This window comes from Sus scrofa, chromosome 5 (assembly GCF_000003025.6).
Source record: "Sus scrofa isolate TJ Tabasco breed Duroc chromosome 5, Sscrofa11.1, whole genome shotgun sequence".
Lineage (NCBI taxonomy): Eukaryota > Metazoa > Chordata > Mammalia > Artiodactyla > Suidae > Sus > Sus scrofa.
Window position 1 is genome coordinate 90,840,154 of NC_010447.5, and position 16,126 is coordinate 90,856,279.

The window sequence follows — 16,126 nt, forward strand, 5'->3', positions numbered from 1 at the left end:
TTTATTTCTGTTCTGTAGATAGATTCATTTATGCCATATTTTTTTTTATCTTTTAATTAAAAAAATTTTTTTTAAATTTTTGTCTTTTTGCCATTTCTTGGGCCACTCCCACGGCATATGGAGGTTCCCAGGCTAGGGGTCAAATCAGAGTTGTAGCTGCCGGTCTATGCCAGAGCCACAGCAACTCCAGACCCAAGCCGCGTCTGCAACCTACACCACAGCTCACGTGTGCCGTATTTTTAGATTCCACATTTAAGTGACATCATATGGTATTTGTCTTTCTCTTTCTGTCTTATTTCACTTAGTATGAGAATCTCTAGTTCCATCCATGTTGCTGCAAATGCCATTATTTTTGTTCTTTTTTATGGCTGAGTAGTATTCCATTGTGTGTGTGTACCACCTCTTCTTAATCCATTCATCTGCCAATGGACATATAGGTTGTTTCCATGTCTCAGCTACTGTGAATAGTGCTGCAGTAAACATAGGGGTGCATATATCTTTCTGAATGAATGTTTTGTCCAGACATATACTCAGGAGTGGAATTGCTGGATCATATGGTCGTTCTATATATAGTTTTCTGAGGTATCTTCATACTGTTTTCCATAGTGGTTGTACCATTTTACATTCCCACCAACAGTGTAGGAGGGTTCCCTTTTCTCCACACCCTCTCTAGCACTTGTTATTTGCAGACTTATTAATGATAGACATTCTGACCAGTGTGAGGTGGTACCTCGTAGTAGTTTTGATGAGCATCACAGATTCACTTTTTTGAATCTCCAGCTTTCAGACAGCAGTTATTGGGCTTCTCAGCCTCCATAATTGCATGAGCCAATTCTTCATAAGAAATCTCTTCCCCGATATTTATATATTCCTATTGTTCTTTTCTCTGGAGAACCTTAATACATGATCTTTCTAACCAAAGTGTGGTTTGCAGTGAGTGGCATTAGCATCATCTGGGAGCTCATTAGGAATACCTATTCTCAGGCCCCGCCTTGCAATTTAACAAGATCCTTGAGTGATTCCTTCCATGTTGGAGACTCGGTTCCCTTATTCCCCACGAAAATTTCATGGTTGTTTCATTGCTCCATCAACTATGGGACAGCCACAGCATCATACCACAGACTGAGGATTAGCCAGTTAAGGACAGTTTCAGCAAAGATAGTAAACAAAAATCCAGTTCTGTTTCAAATAGTGCAGTTCTTAGGAAATAAAAGAGTTTTTAAGGCTGCTCTAATAATCCCTGAAAGAGAGGGACGGAGGGCTAGATCTCTATACCACAGGGTTGTTAGGGGAGCTGGAGGGGAAGAGAGACCTAGTGACCAGGAACAGGATTCCTTACTCTTCTCTTAAAAAGAGGCAACCAAGAAGAGAGTGGAGGGAAACAGAGGAGTACCTGCAAGTCAAGCATCTACTGGAGAAAGTTGGTCAGATAGAGATAAATAAGAAAGAACAAAAAGCCTTTGAGCCAAGAGCTCTCACACTAACCTGGTTTCCTGTGGCATTAACTTTTCACCGTGGAGTGAGAGAATAACAAGAATTTAAGAGGTATTTTTCTTAGTTGGATTGGGTGGAGTGAGGATCAAGACATTTGTTGGAAAAGTGCCTACAGAACCACAGCTGGGCTTTGGCTACTCAACACCTATGTCTACCTTCTCTTCCCTCTCAGTTTTCTGGATGACTGAAAAAAATAGACATTACATTCTCTCAAATGTTCAGATTTCCAGCCAGAGTCATAAGAGACAATTCAAGGGGACCAGGTAAACACTGAACGGATATGATGGTAATCCACCAAAGCTATTGGGCTGTATCAGCAGCAGACAAAAAAGTACCCAGTAAAAGTTGAATACAAAGCAGGAAAAATGGGATTTCCTTACAAATCATAAAAAAAAAAGAAAAAGAAAAAGGAATGTGACCTGTAAAAGAAAGTGGCACATAACACACGTTAGAATAATAATTACTTCAGGAAATGAAAAACAATAGACTAAGTTTCCTCAGTCCCTTCAAAGGAATTTAAGTCCTGGTGAATGGAAAGGAGAGCTGGTATGCTTAAGAAACTGAAGGGGAGAATATGATCAGCTTTGAAATGAAAATGACTTTAGAAGCAGAGGAGCAGAATCAGCATTGAAAGAAGATCAGTGATGTGGAGGATAGGCATGAGAAGAACCACACAGAAGGCAGTGGAAAAATAGAAGGCAATGAAAGAAATTTACCAGGAGCTCACAGAATTAGAGACCTAACACAAGGATGATTTGAGCATTGAAAGATGAAAAACTAGAATGGGCTGGAGCTAAATAATGCATCAGGCATTTTCTCAACATGCTGTTTTCCAAAACAAAACAAAGCAATGGCAGAGGAATGCATGCAGGTTTTTATTATTTATTTCAAGCTTAAAAACATATAAACATTTCTATATGTATAGCACATTGTGAGAATATAAAGCAGTGGAATGATAAACTAATTTGAAAGAGTGGCTACCTCAAGGGACTGGGGGATGGACTCTGAAATGTATACATAGTGAGCTTCAATGGCATTGGTTATGTTTTATTTATTTTTCAGGAAAGGTGGTAGGAGGGCGGGTATTTACTATACTATTTATGGCTTTTTGTTTTATGCTCCCGAGGATAGAACAGGCCTATTCCTACTTTATAGATGGGAGGGTAAGTTCTATTAAGTTATTTCTAGAGCTCAGTGAGCATTTTCAGAATTCATATTCAGGAAGTTATTCAGGAAATTTTTCTTCTATTACATCCTAAGATTTTATATTATAAAATACATAATGTATAAAGCAAGGCTTAAATAAAATTTTTTGAAATTTTGTCATTGCATTGACTTTATTTTGGGAGGGATTCACATTTTAATGATATTAAGTCTTTCCATCTAGGAAAACTATATTTGTGCATTCATTCATATCTTGTTTGTTTATATATCTTCCCATTGTTATTTTTTTGTTTTTGTTTTTTGCTTTTTGGGGCTGCACCTATGGCATATGGACGTTCCCAGGCTAGGGGTCAAATTGTTGCTGCAGCTGCCAGCCAGTGCCACAGCCACAGCAACACAGGACCTAAGCCAGGTCCATGATCTACATCACAGCTCACAGCAACACTGGATCCCTAACCCACTGAGCAGGGCTGGGGATTGAACCTGCGTCCTCATGAATACTAGTTGGGTTCGTTACCACTGAACCACAATGGGAACTCCCATTATTTTCCTGTTAATTAAATTTTTGAATATTTTTATACCTTATATCTTTACTGTGTTTGGGATAATATGTCCATTTCAAGAAATCTATTAATTTGTCCATATTTTCATATAGTTTGATGCCCTGCCAAGTTTTCCCAATTAGTTTCAGTAAATTTTTAGTAGCGCATTTTGGGACTTAATACAATATGAAATTTGCAAAGAAACATAACTTATCTTTTTTCATATATGTATGTACATGTACACATATGCATATATGTAATAGTTAATATAGGGTTTTTTTGGCCTTATGCATTCAGATCATCTAACATAATTTTGAAAAATAATAGTGATGAAAGGAATTCCTGATTTCTGATTTGAATGACAATGGCTTAAATTTTACTGTTTATAAAATATTTCTTGCTGTTTTTATTAAAAGTTCTTTGATATGTTTAGATAGATTTCTTAAAAGACATATCAGAAAAAGAAACAAGAATGGGAATATTTAGATAAATAAGAGATGATCATGTATTTTTATTTGTTCAGAAATTTTACTAGGATTTTTTTGTGATATATTTACATAAAATATATTTACATTGCTGCATCTACAGGTTTTTTGTTTTTTGTTTTTTTCTTTTTAGGGCTGCACCTGTGGTATACGGAGGTTCCCAGGCTAGGGGTCAAATCAGAGCTAAACCTGCTGGCTTATGCCACAGCCACAGCAGCGTAGGATCCGAGCCGCGTCTTCAACCTATACCACAGCTTACGGCAATGTCAGATCCTTAACCCACTGAGTGAGACCAGGGATTGAACCCACAACCTCATGGTTCCTAGTCAGATTCGCTTCCACTGCGCCACTATGGGAACTCCAGATATTTTTCCTTTGAATTGATAGTATAATTATTCTTTTCTGACATGCATCTACTTTTTATATTATGTTACTTTTTATTTGGTGTATTTAACATGCTAATATTTTATGAGAACATTTGCTTTCATAAGTAGATTTTTTTTTTTTTTTTGCTTTGCTTTTTTATATTTTTAAATTGGGCATTCCTGTGCTAGCTTAACAGACCATCTTGGTAGTTTTCAGTCATTGTAGGGAGTCCAGAACATTTTTTTCTTCTGCACTCCCATGGCATGAAGAAGCTCTCGGGCCAGGGATCAAACACCTGCCGCAGCTGTGACCTGTGTCATAGCTAGGGTGGTGCTGGATCCTTACCCCACTGCACCACAAGGGAACTTCTGGGAGTCCAGAACGTTTTGACTAAGATAGTTAAAACAGGGATTGCATGTATTTCCTCACATTCAAATGTATTTGCCTGAATTCAGACAGCAGAAGTTCAGATAGAGTTACCATAGTTCATATTTGGTTTCTAGGGTTTGGATGAGAAAGCCAAAGAATATGTTGTCAAGAGGTGAGAAACTAGAGAATCTGTTAAAATTTTCTAAATATATTCAGCTCTTAAGTTGTACAGTGACAGCTGAGATAGTGTGGAGTATTATCTGAACTTTTATTTGTTATTTTGCAGGTTAAACTCTGCAGTAACATGAACTCGGCCTAGACTCTTTCTAATGGTAGGTTGTTCATTAGATTCAATATTTTCTTAGGTCAAGAAGAGAGAGAACATGTTATTTCTGTTTTAGGTTGTCTTTTTTTTGCTATTATTTATATCTCCATAACCTTGCTTATTTGTATCTGCTTGATGCATCAAATTCTCATGCAAAATTCCCCACTGTGGCTATGATTTTTATAATGATTACACCTGTCTTTGTCAGAGCTTTGCTTTATATATTTTGCTGCTGTAGTTTTTGGTGTACAGGAATTCACTAATTATACTTGAAGATGTCACAATTTGCCTCTTTTCCCTGCTTAACAGTCTTGATCTTGAATTCTGCTTATCTGATTGTGATTCTGCCATTTCTGCTTTCTGTTTGCTTACATTTGCCTGGTGTAATTTTCCACATCCTTTATTTTCAAACTTTCTTTATCATTCTGTTTTAGGCGTGTTTCTTGCCTATGACATTGGGCAAGGTATATCTGTTAGGATAATTTGGGTTGCAAATAATGTGCACTGGTTTCCAAAAATAGAGGAGGATGTATTTGCTCTTATAATGTTGCAGGATAGGTTTTGTTTTCAAGCATGGTTTGTTTCAGTTTTGATGCTTGATTTCTCTCAGTTCACTCAGTTCTGTGTTCCTTTGTGTGTTAGACTATTTTCTCTCCTGGGAGCAAAATGGCCACAGAGGCCCAGGCCTCCCATGTGTTTATACCTCAAAGTCCAGAAAATGAGAAAACTTCTCTTCTGAAAATCTTGAAACTCTTTAATCACATGTCAAACCCTAAAAAAAAAAAAAAATTCACTGTGACCGGTGATGTGCCATGCCGCATTGCGTTTGGGCCTGTATTACTCATCTTCGAACCAACCACTTTGGTGGGGAGATTAATATTATGATAAAAGGTTCCTTTGGGTGAATTAAAGCTCAAAGCCTAAAATTGAAATTTAAGATTAATTCCCATCCGAGCCAGTGAGCCAGTGTTCAAGAGAACAGAGTAGATAAGTATTGTAAAGAAGTTACCACAGTTCTCATTACTGGATAACAACGTAATTCTTTATCTTCAAAAGGTAAATGAATAAACTAACAGAATGTACCAGAAAAAAATAAGAAATAATAAGTAAGATTGCTATTGCAATATTAATGTTGAGAAGTAAAAAATCAGGAGTTTCCCTATCACAAATCATAACCAATTAGAAAATATAACTGGGAGTTCCATTGTGGCTCAGTGGATTATGAACCCAACTAGTATCCATGAAGATATGGGTTCAATCCCTGGCCTCAGTTAATTGGTTATAGGATCTGGCATTGCTGTGCCTGTAGCTGTGGCTGGCAGCTGCACCTCCAATTTGACTCCTAGCCTGGGAACGTCCATATGCCATGGGTGTGGCCCTAAAAAGCAAAAAAAAAAAAAAAAAAAAAAAGAAGAAGAAAATATTTCATATATAAAAAGTATAAAATGTATTGGAATACATTTATTAAGAAACAAAGTATTTATATGAAAACATATGAACTTTGAGAGATTTAAGATATTTCTAGCTAGGAAAACTCAATTTTAATAAGTTGATTTAATAAAGATGTCTGTCCTCTTTAAAATACTCTGTTTTGGGGAATTCCTGTTGAGGTGCAGTGGAAAAGAATCTCACTAGGAACCATGAGGCTGTGGGTTTAATCCCTGCCCTCACTCAGTGGGCTAAGGATCTGGCATTGCCTGAGCTATGGTGTAGGTCACAGACATGGCTCAGACCCCGCATTGCTGTGGCGTAGACCAGCAGCTATAGCTCCAATTCAACCCCTGCTTGGGAACCTCCATATGCTGCGGGTGTGGCCCTAAAAAAGCCAAAAAAAGTGCATCTGGGGATTTTCCAGTGTGGCTCAGCAGTGAGGAACCCAAATAGTATCTATGAGGATGAGGGTTCAATCCCTGGCCTTGCTCAGTGGGTTAAGGATCTGGCAATGCTGTGAGCTGTGGTGAAGGTTGAAGACATAGCTTGGATCTTGTGTTGCTGTGACTGCGGTGTAGGCCAGCAGCAGCAGCTCCAATTTGACTCCTAGCCTGGGAACCTCCAGTTGCCGCATGTGTGGCCTGAAAAAGAAAAAAAAAAAAAAAACAGTGCATCTGATAATGCATAACACAATATACTAGCCAGGGAATTAAAAATGACAGAACAAACACTGTAAACCAAGTATAATGGAAAAAATAAAAATCATTATAAAAAAAAAAAAAAAGAACAACAACAGAAAACAGGGGTAATGAGTGTGGGTAGAAGAAGGAAGGCTTTTCTCACCAGATGTATAAACCTAATATAAAGCTCTGGTAACTAAAATATTGGAGTGCTGGTGCAAAAACAAATAGAGAAAACAGTTAAACAGAATAGAAAATCCAGAAAAAGACCAAAGTAATATAAAGATGGGTTAGCACATTAGTGCATTAATAGAATGTTTGCTTGTGTAAATTCCAAAGAATATATGAATTATTCAATACATAATTAGATAATACTTAGTTATTCAGGAAAAAAATATATACGGCTAGTTCCTCATCTCACAGCTCATGCTAAAATCAGTACCAGATGGAATTTAACTGTAAAATGAAATAGCGTAGGCCTTTCTAGGGATGACAGAAACAATCAAGAAATATAACTATATAATGTTAAATTTTTTGTGTGTGAAAACAAATACATTAGCAAACAATCCTTTCCCTCCAGCTATGAAAACTACAAAATCCACACAATTTTAAAGGAAAAAGCCATTTAAATGCTAATAAGTCAAAGAAAAGAAGGAAACCCAGAGAACTGAGCCTTGCCTTTGGGTCTACTTCTCCTCTATAGGGGTCTGCCAATTTTGGAAGCTAAGTTGGTGGCTGAGAAGGTGAGCTGAGCCTTTGCAAACCCTTAGGTCTAGAGGAGGAAGAGGAATTCAGTGCTGTCAAGGAGGGAAGCATTGGTACTTTCACAAGTTTTAAGTAGAGACTCCAAACAAAAGAGCTATGTTCCATGAATGAGGCTGGTCCTGAAATAGATCTTCCCCAGATGGGACTGATGATGTCATTTCAAGATTGATTAACATGATTCAGGATTGCTTGTGTCACTAGCCACCTATCAGAAGCAAACAAAATCATCTCTGAAAGAAGGTAATGTCCTAGTCTCAATTTCCTCTTACCATTTTCCTACACATTATCTGACACTTAGTCAAAAATAACCAGACATATAAGGAATCCAGGCAGTGTAATGGAAAATCAAAAGAAACAACAGATGGTATAAGGAGCTCATCCGGAGTCTTAAAATTAGATTCATACAGTGGATTTTAAAGTAAACATAAGTAATACATCCAAGATAATAAAACATGAGATTGATCATTTCAACAGTTAATAGTAAATTATAAAAAGATACAACATGGAAATTCTAGAACAAAAAAATATAATAAATCAGGAATTTGATAGATAGGTTTAACATGAAGCTAAACATGTAGAAGAGAGAATTAGTGAACAGGAAGACAAATATGAAAAGATATATATATATAAATATGAAAAGTATATATATATATAAATATGAAAAAAGTACAGAAAGATAAAAGATTAACACACACACACAGAAAATAATGTAAGAAGCATAGGGGAACTAGTGAGAAATTCAAACTTATATGTTACATAAGACTCCCAAAAGGAGAAGAGAAAGATAATAAGGGACAAACTATTTAAAGAAACCATGAATGATAACTTTCTTTTAAAAAAAAAAATCTAAAAAAAAAAAAAAAAACAATCTATGAACCCAAACCAGATACATAAAGAAAACCACACCAAGGCAAAATGACAAATAAAGCGTCATATAACCAGCTAGGATAAGGAAGGAAGGAAGGAAGGAGAGAAGAAAGAGGGAGGAGGAAGGGAGGAAGGAAGGAAAAGAGAGAGAGGGAGGAAGGAAAGAAGGAAGCAAGGAAGGAAAAAAAGAAAAATAACCCTTTAAGTAGCAACCGTAATACTTATAATTGATTTTCCTACAGGGAAAAAAAAAAGTAAGCCTTAAGACAATTGAATTATACATTAAAAATGATGGGCAAACTCTTGAAAAAGAGTTTTTATAAGCTGAAAACATGTCCTTCAAAAATGAGCTTGAAAAAAGGGCATTCTTTGATAATAAGCACTGAGAGAAATTTTTTAACTACAGACGCATACAAGAAGAAATACTAAGGTGTTCTGTTCTGAAAAAAGAAAATTATTTCGAATGGAAACTCAAAGATATAGGATAGATTTAAGAACCTCAAAAAGGATAAATATTTGATGTTGTTATAAAACTATAATAATAGTATTTTGTAGAGCTAAATGTATCACAAATAGCATGTTAAAAGATAAGATCAGTTAAAGGGTTCTAAGTTTTTTACATTGTCTGGGAAAGAAATAAATATATATCTTAGACTACAATATGTCATCTATGAATGTTGTAATCTCTAGAATAATGAATAATAATAAGATAATGTATAGCTACCAAGTTAATTGAAGGAGGAAATGGAATTATAAAAAAAATAATTTAAAGAAAAGAAAAAATATAGAACCGTAGTACAGATAAAAATCAAATAGCAAACGGCTTCATATCAATAATTACATTAAATATAAATGGGCTACATAGTCCAGTTAAAAGACCAATATTGTCAGACTAGGTTAAAAAAAAGAAAAGAAGAGCCAACTATATATAGAGAGAGGAGGGACTAGTCCTAGAGAAGCACAGGTATAGAGGGGGAAGGAAGTACGGAGCATGCTAAGGGCATGGCTAATAGCCCATCATGTCAGCAGATAAAGTGGACATAATGGAAGCAGCATTTGTGAAGCCAGAGTTGGGATGTGACTGCCTTTCCTTGGAAGTTAGAATTATTCAGGATTATTTTAAAGGCCACTCTTGTATAGGAAACATTCAGAGAAAGTTATACTTAAGGTATAGTTGTACTTTTCAGCTTATAGAAGAAATTCAGTATTCATGTTCCTAAAGTGGTTAAGTTTTAATAGGAATTTAGGTCTCATAAATAGAATAATTCCTTCTTAAACTAAGTGATATTATGACCACTTAAACATGCACTGGTACTTGCTGAACTGTTCAGTATATGGTTATCCAAGCTATGACTATAATAACAGTGATGAAAATAATAGCATGAGTAATAATACCATCTAATATTAATTGACAGCATTTTATGTGTCAGGAAATATTGTGGATAATTCCATTGGCATATTTAATTCTCACAACACGTTTTTAAGCAGATAACTGTGTATGTCAGAAAACATTTTGTAGGGAGTTCCCTGGTGGTCTAGTGGTTAAAATGAGACTTGTCACTTTCAAGTGACCCAAGTTCAATCCCTGGTCTGAGAACTGAGATTCCCATATCAAGCTGCTATAAGCCATGCTCAAAAACAAAACAAAACTAAAACAAAAAAAAAAAACCCTTATAATTTTTTTTGTAAACAAGTGAAAATATAAAACCAATGATAATGGTAGGTTATGTTATAGTCTTTATATACACAGTAGGTCTCATCTGACTCTTATTTTACCTACATGCCCATCTTTTCTCTAGTATTATGCTATAGGCTCGTGAGAGTCAGAGAGACAAAAAAAGGAAGGAGGGAGAGAGGCGGAGATACAAGGGGAAAGAGAAGAGAGAGAAATAGGGAAAGGGAAAATTTTAGGAAATTATTATCCCAACTACAGTTTGACTTTTGTTTTTATTTTTGAAACTCACTTAAAGACAAAAAAATAAGACCAGTCTATCAAATAATATTATTCCATCTTGCCAGTTCTGTCTAGGTTGAGACTGGTAGGTGCTGAATTAGAGATTCTGGAAGATACATTGGGTTTCAGGCTGACTGAGAGTTTGTCTACTGTATCTGCCTATCAAGCCAGGCTCAGAGTAAGCACCATAATATAGTATCATTCCCCTCCCCACTTACTACATTTGCACAAAATCAGGTATTAACTCAAGATAGTCACTAACTTTCCAATCAGAACATTTACCTAGTTGTGAAAAAAAAATAGAATAATGAGCATGACTCTCAAAGTACTATCAGGAAGATATCAATGGACAGCCCCTTAAGACGGAATTACAATGGAACTGTCGATTTAGAAATTTAAATCTTGGACTTAGATGAAAAATTTTTAAGAGAAAAAAAAAAACTTGCAGAAGCAGGGATTTGCTTAAAGTTCTTTTTAATCCCTAACAACTGTGGGTCTAAGACTTTCACAAAATGAGAGGAAAGAAATTATGTGTAATTTTCTCATCTGAATTAGTTTCCTTTTGCCCACTCCTTTCCAAATTTCAACTTCTTAGTGTGTTGGCCAAATCCTACAGTGAATGTCACTTTAGAACTATCCGAATGGGAAAACCACAGAGCCCCACTTCTTTAAAATTATGCACAACAAATCCAGAATAATCAGAGGAAGCACAAGAAAGATTAAGTCTTACCTAAAGTGGAATTTAAGACATGCTGCAAGTAATTGATTCTCTTTCTAGGATAATTTGAGGACAAAGGCTTATTCGACTTCAACACGATAGCAGGGCACTATTTTAACATCAGTGTAAAGTCAGAATCACGAAGCCCCTTACTGATGTGACTGATGTATTTTTTTCTTTTTGCTACCACTGTACTGCCCCCTCTAGCACCTGCCACTCTCTGGCAGTTCTTTGTCTCCCCTCACTATTAGATTATGAATTCCTTGAGAGCAGGAATCTCTTATTTACTCTTATAAAAGGTATTTACGATATTTTCCATAATACCTGGTACATGGTGGGCAGTCAGCTGATGCTGGTTGAATGGATGAATGAATGCATGTGTGTGCACGCGCGCGTGCATGTAAGCGCGTGCCACGGCAAAAGCCGTACGCTAGCAGTTACACGTCTTGCATTCTGTTTGAGCTCTGCCATTAACTAAGTTACTTTGAACAGTTGATTTAATGTTTCTTCACCTGTAAGAGATGGTACCGAAAATCTGTCCATGCAAATGTTTATTTCTAGAGCAAAAGAGTCACTGCTTTTATAAAATGTGAAGTATAAAGCAGATGATAAATGGTTCAGATTTTGATATCTGACCACCATGTTTTGGGAACCTGGGTATCGTGTACTCTTTCTTTCTCATTTTGCCAAAGATTTCAGTTATTCTCCTTTCTGGCTCATTTTGGTTTTTTCTCATTGATCTTAGATTTAGAAAAAAAGTGAGAAAAACTGTCATTTTATTGACGATATTGAAGGTCAGAGAACTTTGTTTTTAATTTTTGCTGCTCGGGGCTCCATTTCTCGGAGCTGTTTCCATGCCAGCCTAAAATAGTCACCTGGTCCCTTCAGAATGTGTTAGAATTCTACTACAGGTTATGGCAGCGAAAGGAAACAGTGGGAGAAGGTAAATCAAGTTGGATTTTCTGAGAATGTTTCAAACCACAGGTTGGTTATTGGGTGCCATCTCCTTATTTTTAAGATCATAGAGTCTTACAACTATGCATAGGCATCAATTGCCCTAGAAAATTTTCCATGCTTTGGAAACACATAATTGCTAATAGGGCCACTGCAAAATCATCCTTCCATGTGGACTTGACCCAGAGAAGGAAATGTCCTACTCAAAATTTCAGGCTTCCTCCCCTGCAGAGAGGGAAGGAGAGGGAGGGCTGTCAGCAGGGGAGATAGGAAGAGGGCGGAGTTGGTGTAACCAGTGGAAAAAATCATTAACGAGTTTGTAAACAGTCGCAGTTCATTGAGGCAACTGCGTTTGAGACCGAGGGGGAAAAGATACCATAAATCCGATTGTCCTCAAGTCAGCAGAGAAGGAGATTGTTCATTTTGGGTCTTATTCTTCTGTGTTTCGAAGATTGATGTGAAAATGAAAGCAATGAGATACTTGTGTGTGTGCGCGTGTTTTTCCTGATTTGTTAAATGAAAAACCAGCTTCTGAGAAGGCAGGATTTTGAATGCACTACATAAGAGTTTTATTCAGAAACTCTCTTGGCTGTTATTTCAGAAAAAGAAATGTTTTCTTCCTTGATTTTAATAGAGCAATGAAAGGCTCAGAGAGAAATTTGTTGCCAGAAATAAGTTTAGGAGTCTCTGATTTGGGAGAGGGCTGGTGCACTGTGATCTAAAATTCAACGTGTTTGAAAATTATTGAGGGTTTCAAGGCCAGGGACTTGATGTTTTCCCAGCCAATCTGGTAGCTTGAAAAGGAGAGATCTTTAAAGCTTTGTCCCCCTCCGTGTGTGTGTGTGTGTGTGTGTGTGTGTGTGTGTGTGTGTGTGTGTGAAACAATTAAACATCAAGACAAATAATGCCCCTTCCCCAGCTCTCCGGGATGTGTTCCCCCTGGTCCTTGCTTTCCCCCTCCCCCAACAATCCCTTGTGCAGCCTCTGATTTCGAAGGTTCAGGGCAGCTCCGCCTGTGTAAGACAATAGATATGCAAGATAGCAACAGGGCAGTGGCTCTGAGGCCTTGGCCTTTATCGGGATTAACTGTTACACCAATAAGCAAAACAGGGCGGCAGGATTTTTCCATCGCTGGCCTTTGCTGTTCCTGGGTGCCAGATGGCATTATATCCATGAAAAAAAAAAATGCTGCATGTTATAATGTTGACCAGGCACTGTTACTTCCACTTGATCACACTGTTTGGGGCTCGCTTTGATGTACAAAACACTCCTAAGATAATGAAATGCGTTGGCAGCTGGCTAATGGCTGGGAAAGTGCAAACCCTGCCTTGAACTCTTACACCAGCCTATTCAATGGCAAGGTAACGGCAGGCCAGAGCTAGAGAGGGAGCAGAGAGGCTCGTTGCCAGGCAGGCCCGGGACTCCTGGGCAAGCGGCTGTAGAGGGGCTGGTATTTTTCTCTCTTCAATAGCAGTGGCCTGTGCCTGCAGCAAATGTGAAATAAATCCATCAAGGCCAAGCTCAGACTTACTTGGAAGTGGCTGCTGGAATTTGCATGAGAGCCTGGTGCACACAGGTAAACAAAGATAAACCAAAGTCGAGGTGATCTGAGAACTGTTAGATTTTGTTTCTGTACAAAGGAGGGCTTCGTCTCTATGCAAAAAAAAAAAAAAAAAAAAAAAAAAAAAAGAAAAGAAAAGAAAAAAGAAAAAGAAAGAAAAGGAAAAGGTCTTTTGAATTAAATTTGACTTTGCTGCTAATCTTTTCACTGGCCTGATTCCCTGGGAAAGTAGAGCATGCATAATTGGGTAGGGAGACATTTTCTCACCCCTCTCTCCCTGATGCTACAGGGCAGCTCCATGGAGATACACCTTGGGTACCAGCCCCTTTAGGAAGTCCCCCTGTGCTCCCATACCTCCTGCCCCCCCAGCCCTCCCAACCCAAGTTTGCTGGCCACCAAGTTCTTCCGCCACCTGGACTCCCCCCACCTAAGCCGAAATCCTGTCCATTTAAAATGCCTCCTGATTTTCCCATTTGCGCTTATCTGTGTTGTTAGAACATAAACTTGGGGCGCAAACTCTCCTTTTAGACCAAAGGTCAGGAAGCTAAGGGCCAGCCCAGGAACCAGATGCAACCTGCCACCTGTTTTTGTACAGCTAACAAAGCTAAGACGGGTTTTTGTGCTTTTAAATGATTGGAGAAAATCAAAAGGAGAGTATTTGGTGACATATGATATTTCTATGACATTCAAGTGGCAACGTCCAGAAGTAAAGTTTGATTGGCACACTGCTCCACCGCTCATTTATGTATGGTCTGTGGCTGCTTTTGTTCTGTAGCTGCAGAGCTGAGTAGTTGCTTCCAAGACTGTAGGATGGCTTGCAAATTCTAGCATATTTACTCTCTGATCCTTTGCAGCACGAGTTTGGTCCCTGCCTTAAGTTTGTTGCAGAACCACAGAGTCGGTGCTTCATGCACCTTTCTGATCCTTTCTCGAGTCTGAGGGTGCGTTTAGGGGGTGAGACATCCTCCACAATCCCAGTGTTTTCATCACCTTTATCTGAAAAAATTGTTGTTATGTTTGAGACACTTGCTTTTCTTTCTAGCTTAAAATGGACCCAGCTTTTGAAGTTCTTGCTAAAGCTGCCTTTCTGTCCTCTGTCTCTCACTGTCAATGGCTCTGTGGACTTTAAGCAAGTACTTCAGGTTTGAAATGTCCCAAAGGTGTCTGTTCAGTGTAAGTGGAATTCTGTGGGGAAACGCAGGGGGTGGGCAGAGTCCGATGATCAAGTTTCTTACTGCCGTGTTTTCACTTTCCAGACTCCCTCTGCCAGTCCTCAGTGTTGGGGTCCCAGCTCAAGGTTGGAGGTTTCTCTGAGCCCACAGACATGGATCTGCCCATCCCACGACTGCTGTCTGTTTCTGCTCAGAGCTCTGACTTTCTTAGTGTGAACAGTGTCTTCAAAAAGAGCTACGGAGCACATTTTTGTTTCTTCCTCATCCTGTTTGTCAGGGGCTACTGGGTGTGTGGTCTGTAACTTCCTACCTTCTCCGCCTTATCTTACGGTGTTGGGACCTTCTTGGTGAACTCTGGCTTCGCAAGCTGGTTGGCCGCTGTTCAGGGTCTATTAAACCTAGAATCTTTCTTCATCAAAAGATACAGCAGTTGGCTCTGTATGGTGGATTGTGGGTGACTGTTTCCCTCTTGTGCTTTTCTGTTTCTTATGGGAAACGTAGATTTCCTTTATATCAAAGAGAAAATAAGATGTTTTTTTAGAAAAGGGAAAAATATGTTAAAAGTACCAGTTTGGTAACAATCGCTCTTATTGATGGGTGTCTCAGTTCTTAGCTTCCTTCCATCTCTTTATGAAGTGTGCCCGGATGTGTACAAATAGTATTTAAACCCATGAAACGAGATAGATCAACTTTGTATATTATGATTTCCTCTAAAACTGTATGTGTGAGGAGTTCCTGCTGTGGTGCAAAGGGACCGGTGGCATCTTGGGAGTGCTGGGATGCAGGTTCGATCCCCAGCCTGGCACGGTGGGTTAAGGATCCGGCGTTGCTGCCACTGCAGCTTAGCTCACAATTGAAGCTTGGATCAGATCCCTGGCCCAGACGCTCCATATGCCATGGGGCAGCAAAAATGGAAAAAAAAAAAAAAGGAAAAAAAAAAAAAAGCTTACATCAGTGACAACAACAAAAGACAAAAAAAAAAAAAAAAATCAGGACAACAAAAAAAAAAAAAAACATCAGTGACAAAAAAAAAAAAAAAAAAAAAAGGAAAAAAAAGAAAAAAAATCAAACATATGAGAGAGTATCTGAGAATGTTGTATGAGCTTTAAAAAACAAACAAACCTGGACTTCCAGTTTCTAAGGACAGTAAGCAAAAATCTGAACAAACAGAAAAAAAGATCTGGAATGGGAGTTCCCTGGCGGCTCAGGAGGTTAAGGACCTGGTGTTTTCACTGCTGTGGCTCTGGTTACACTGTGGTGCTGGTTTGATCCCTAGCCT

At 38.1% G+C, this 16,126-nt stretch overlaps 1 long non-coding RNA gene across 1 annotated transcript in view; it reads left to right on the top strand.

Moving 5' to 3' along the window:
• Nucleotides 1–15,791, top strand: part of LOC106510428 — a 153,137-nt gene extending 137,346 nt beyond the window's left edge. Inside the window, exons 4-5 of the long non-coding RNA XR_002344341.1 lie at nucleotides 4,707–4,752; nucleotides 14,932–15,791. This is a non-coding gene — a long non-coding RNA (uncharacterized LOC106510428). The remainder of the gene's footprint in view (nucleotides 1–4,706; nucleotides 4,753–14,931) is intronic.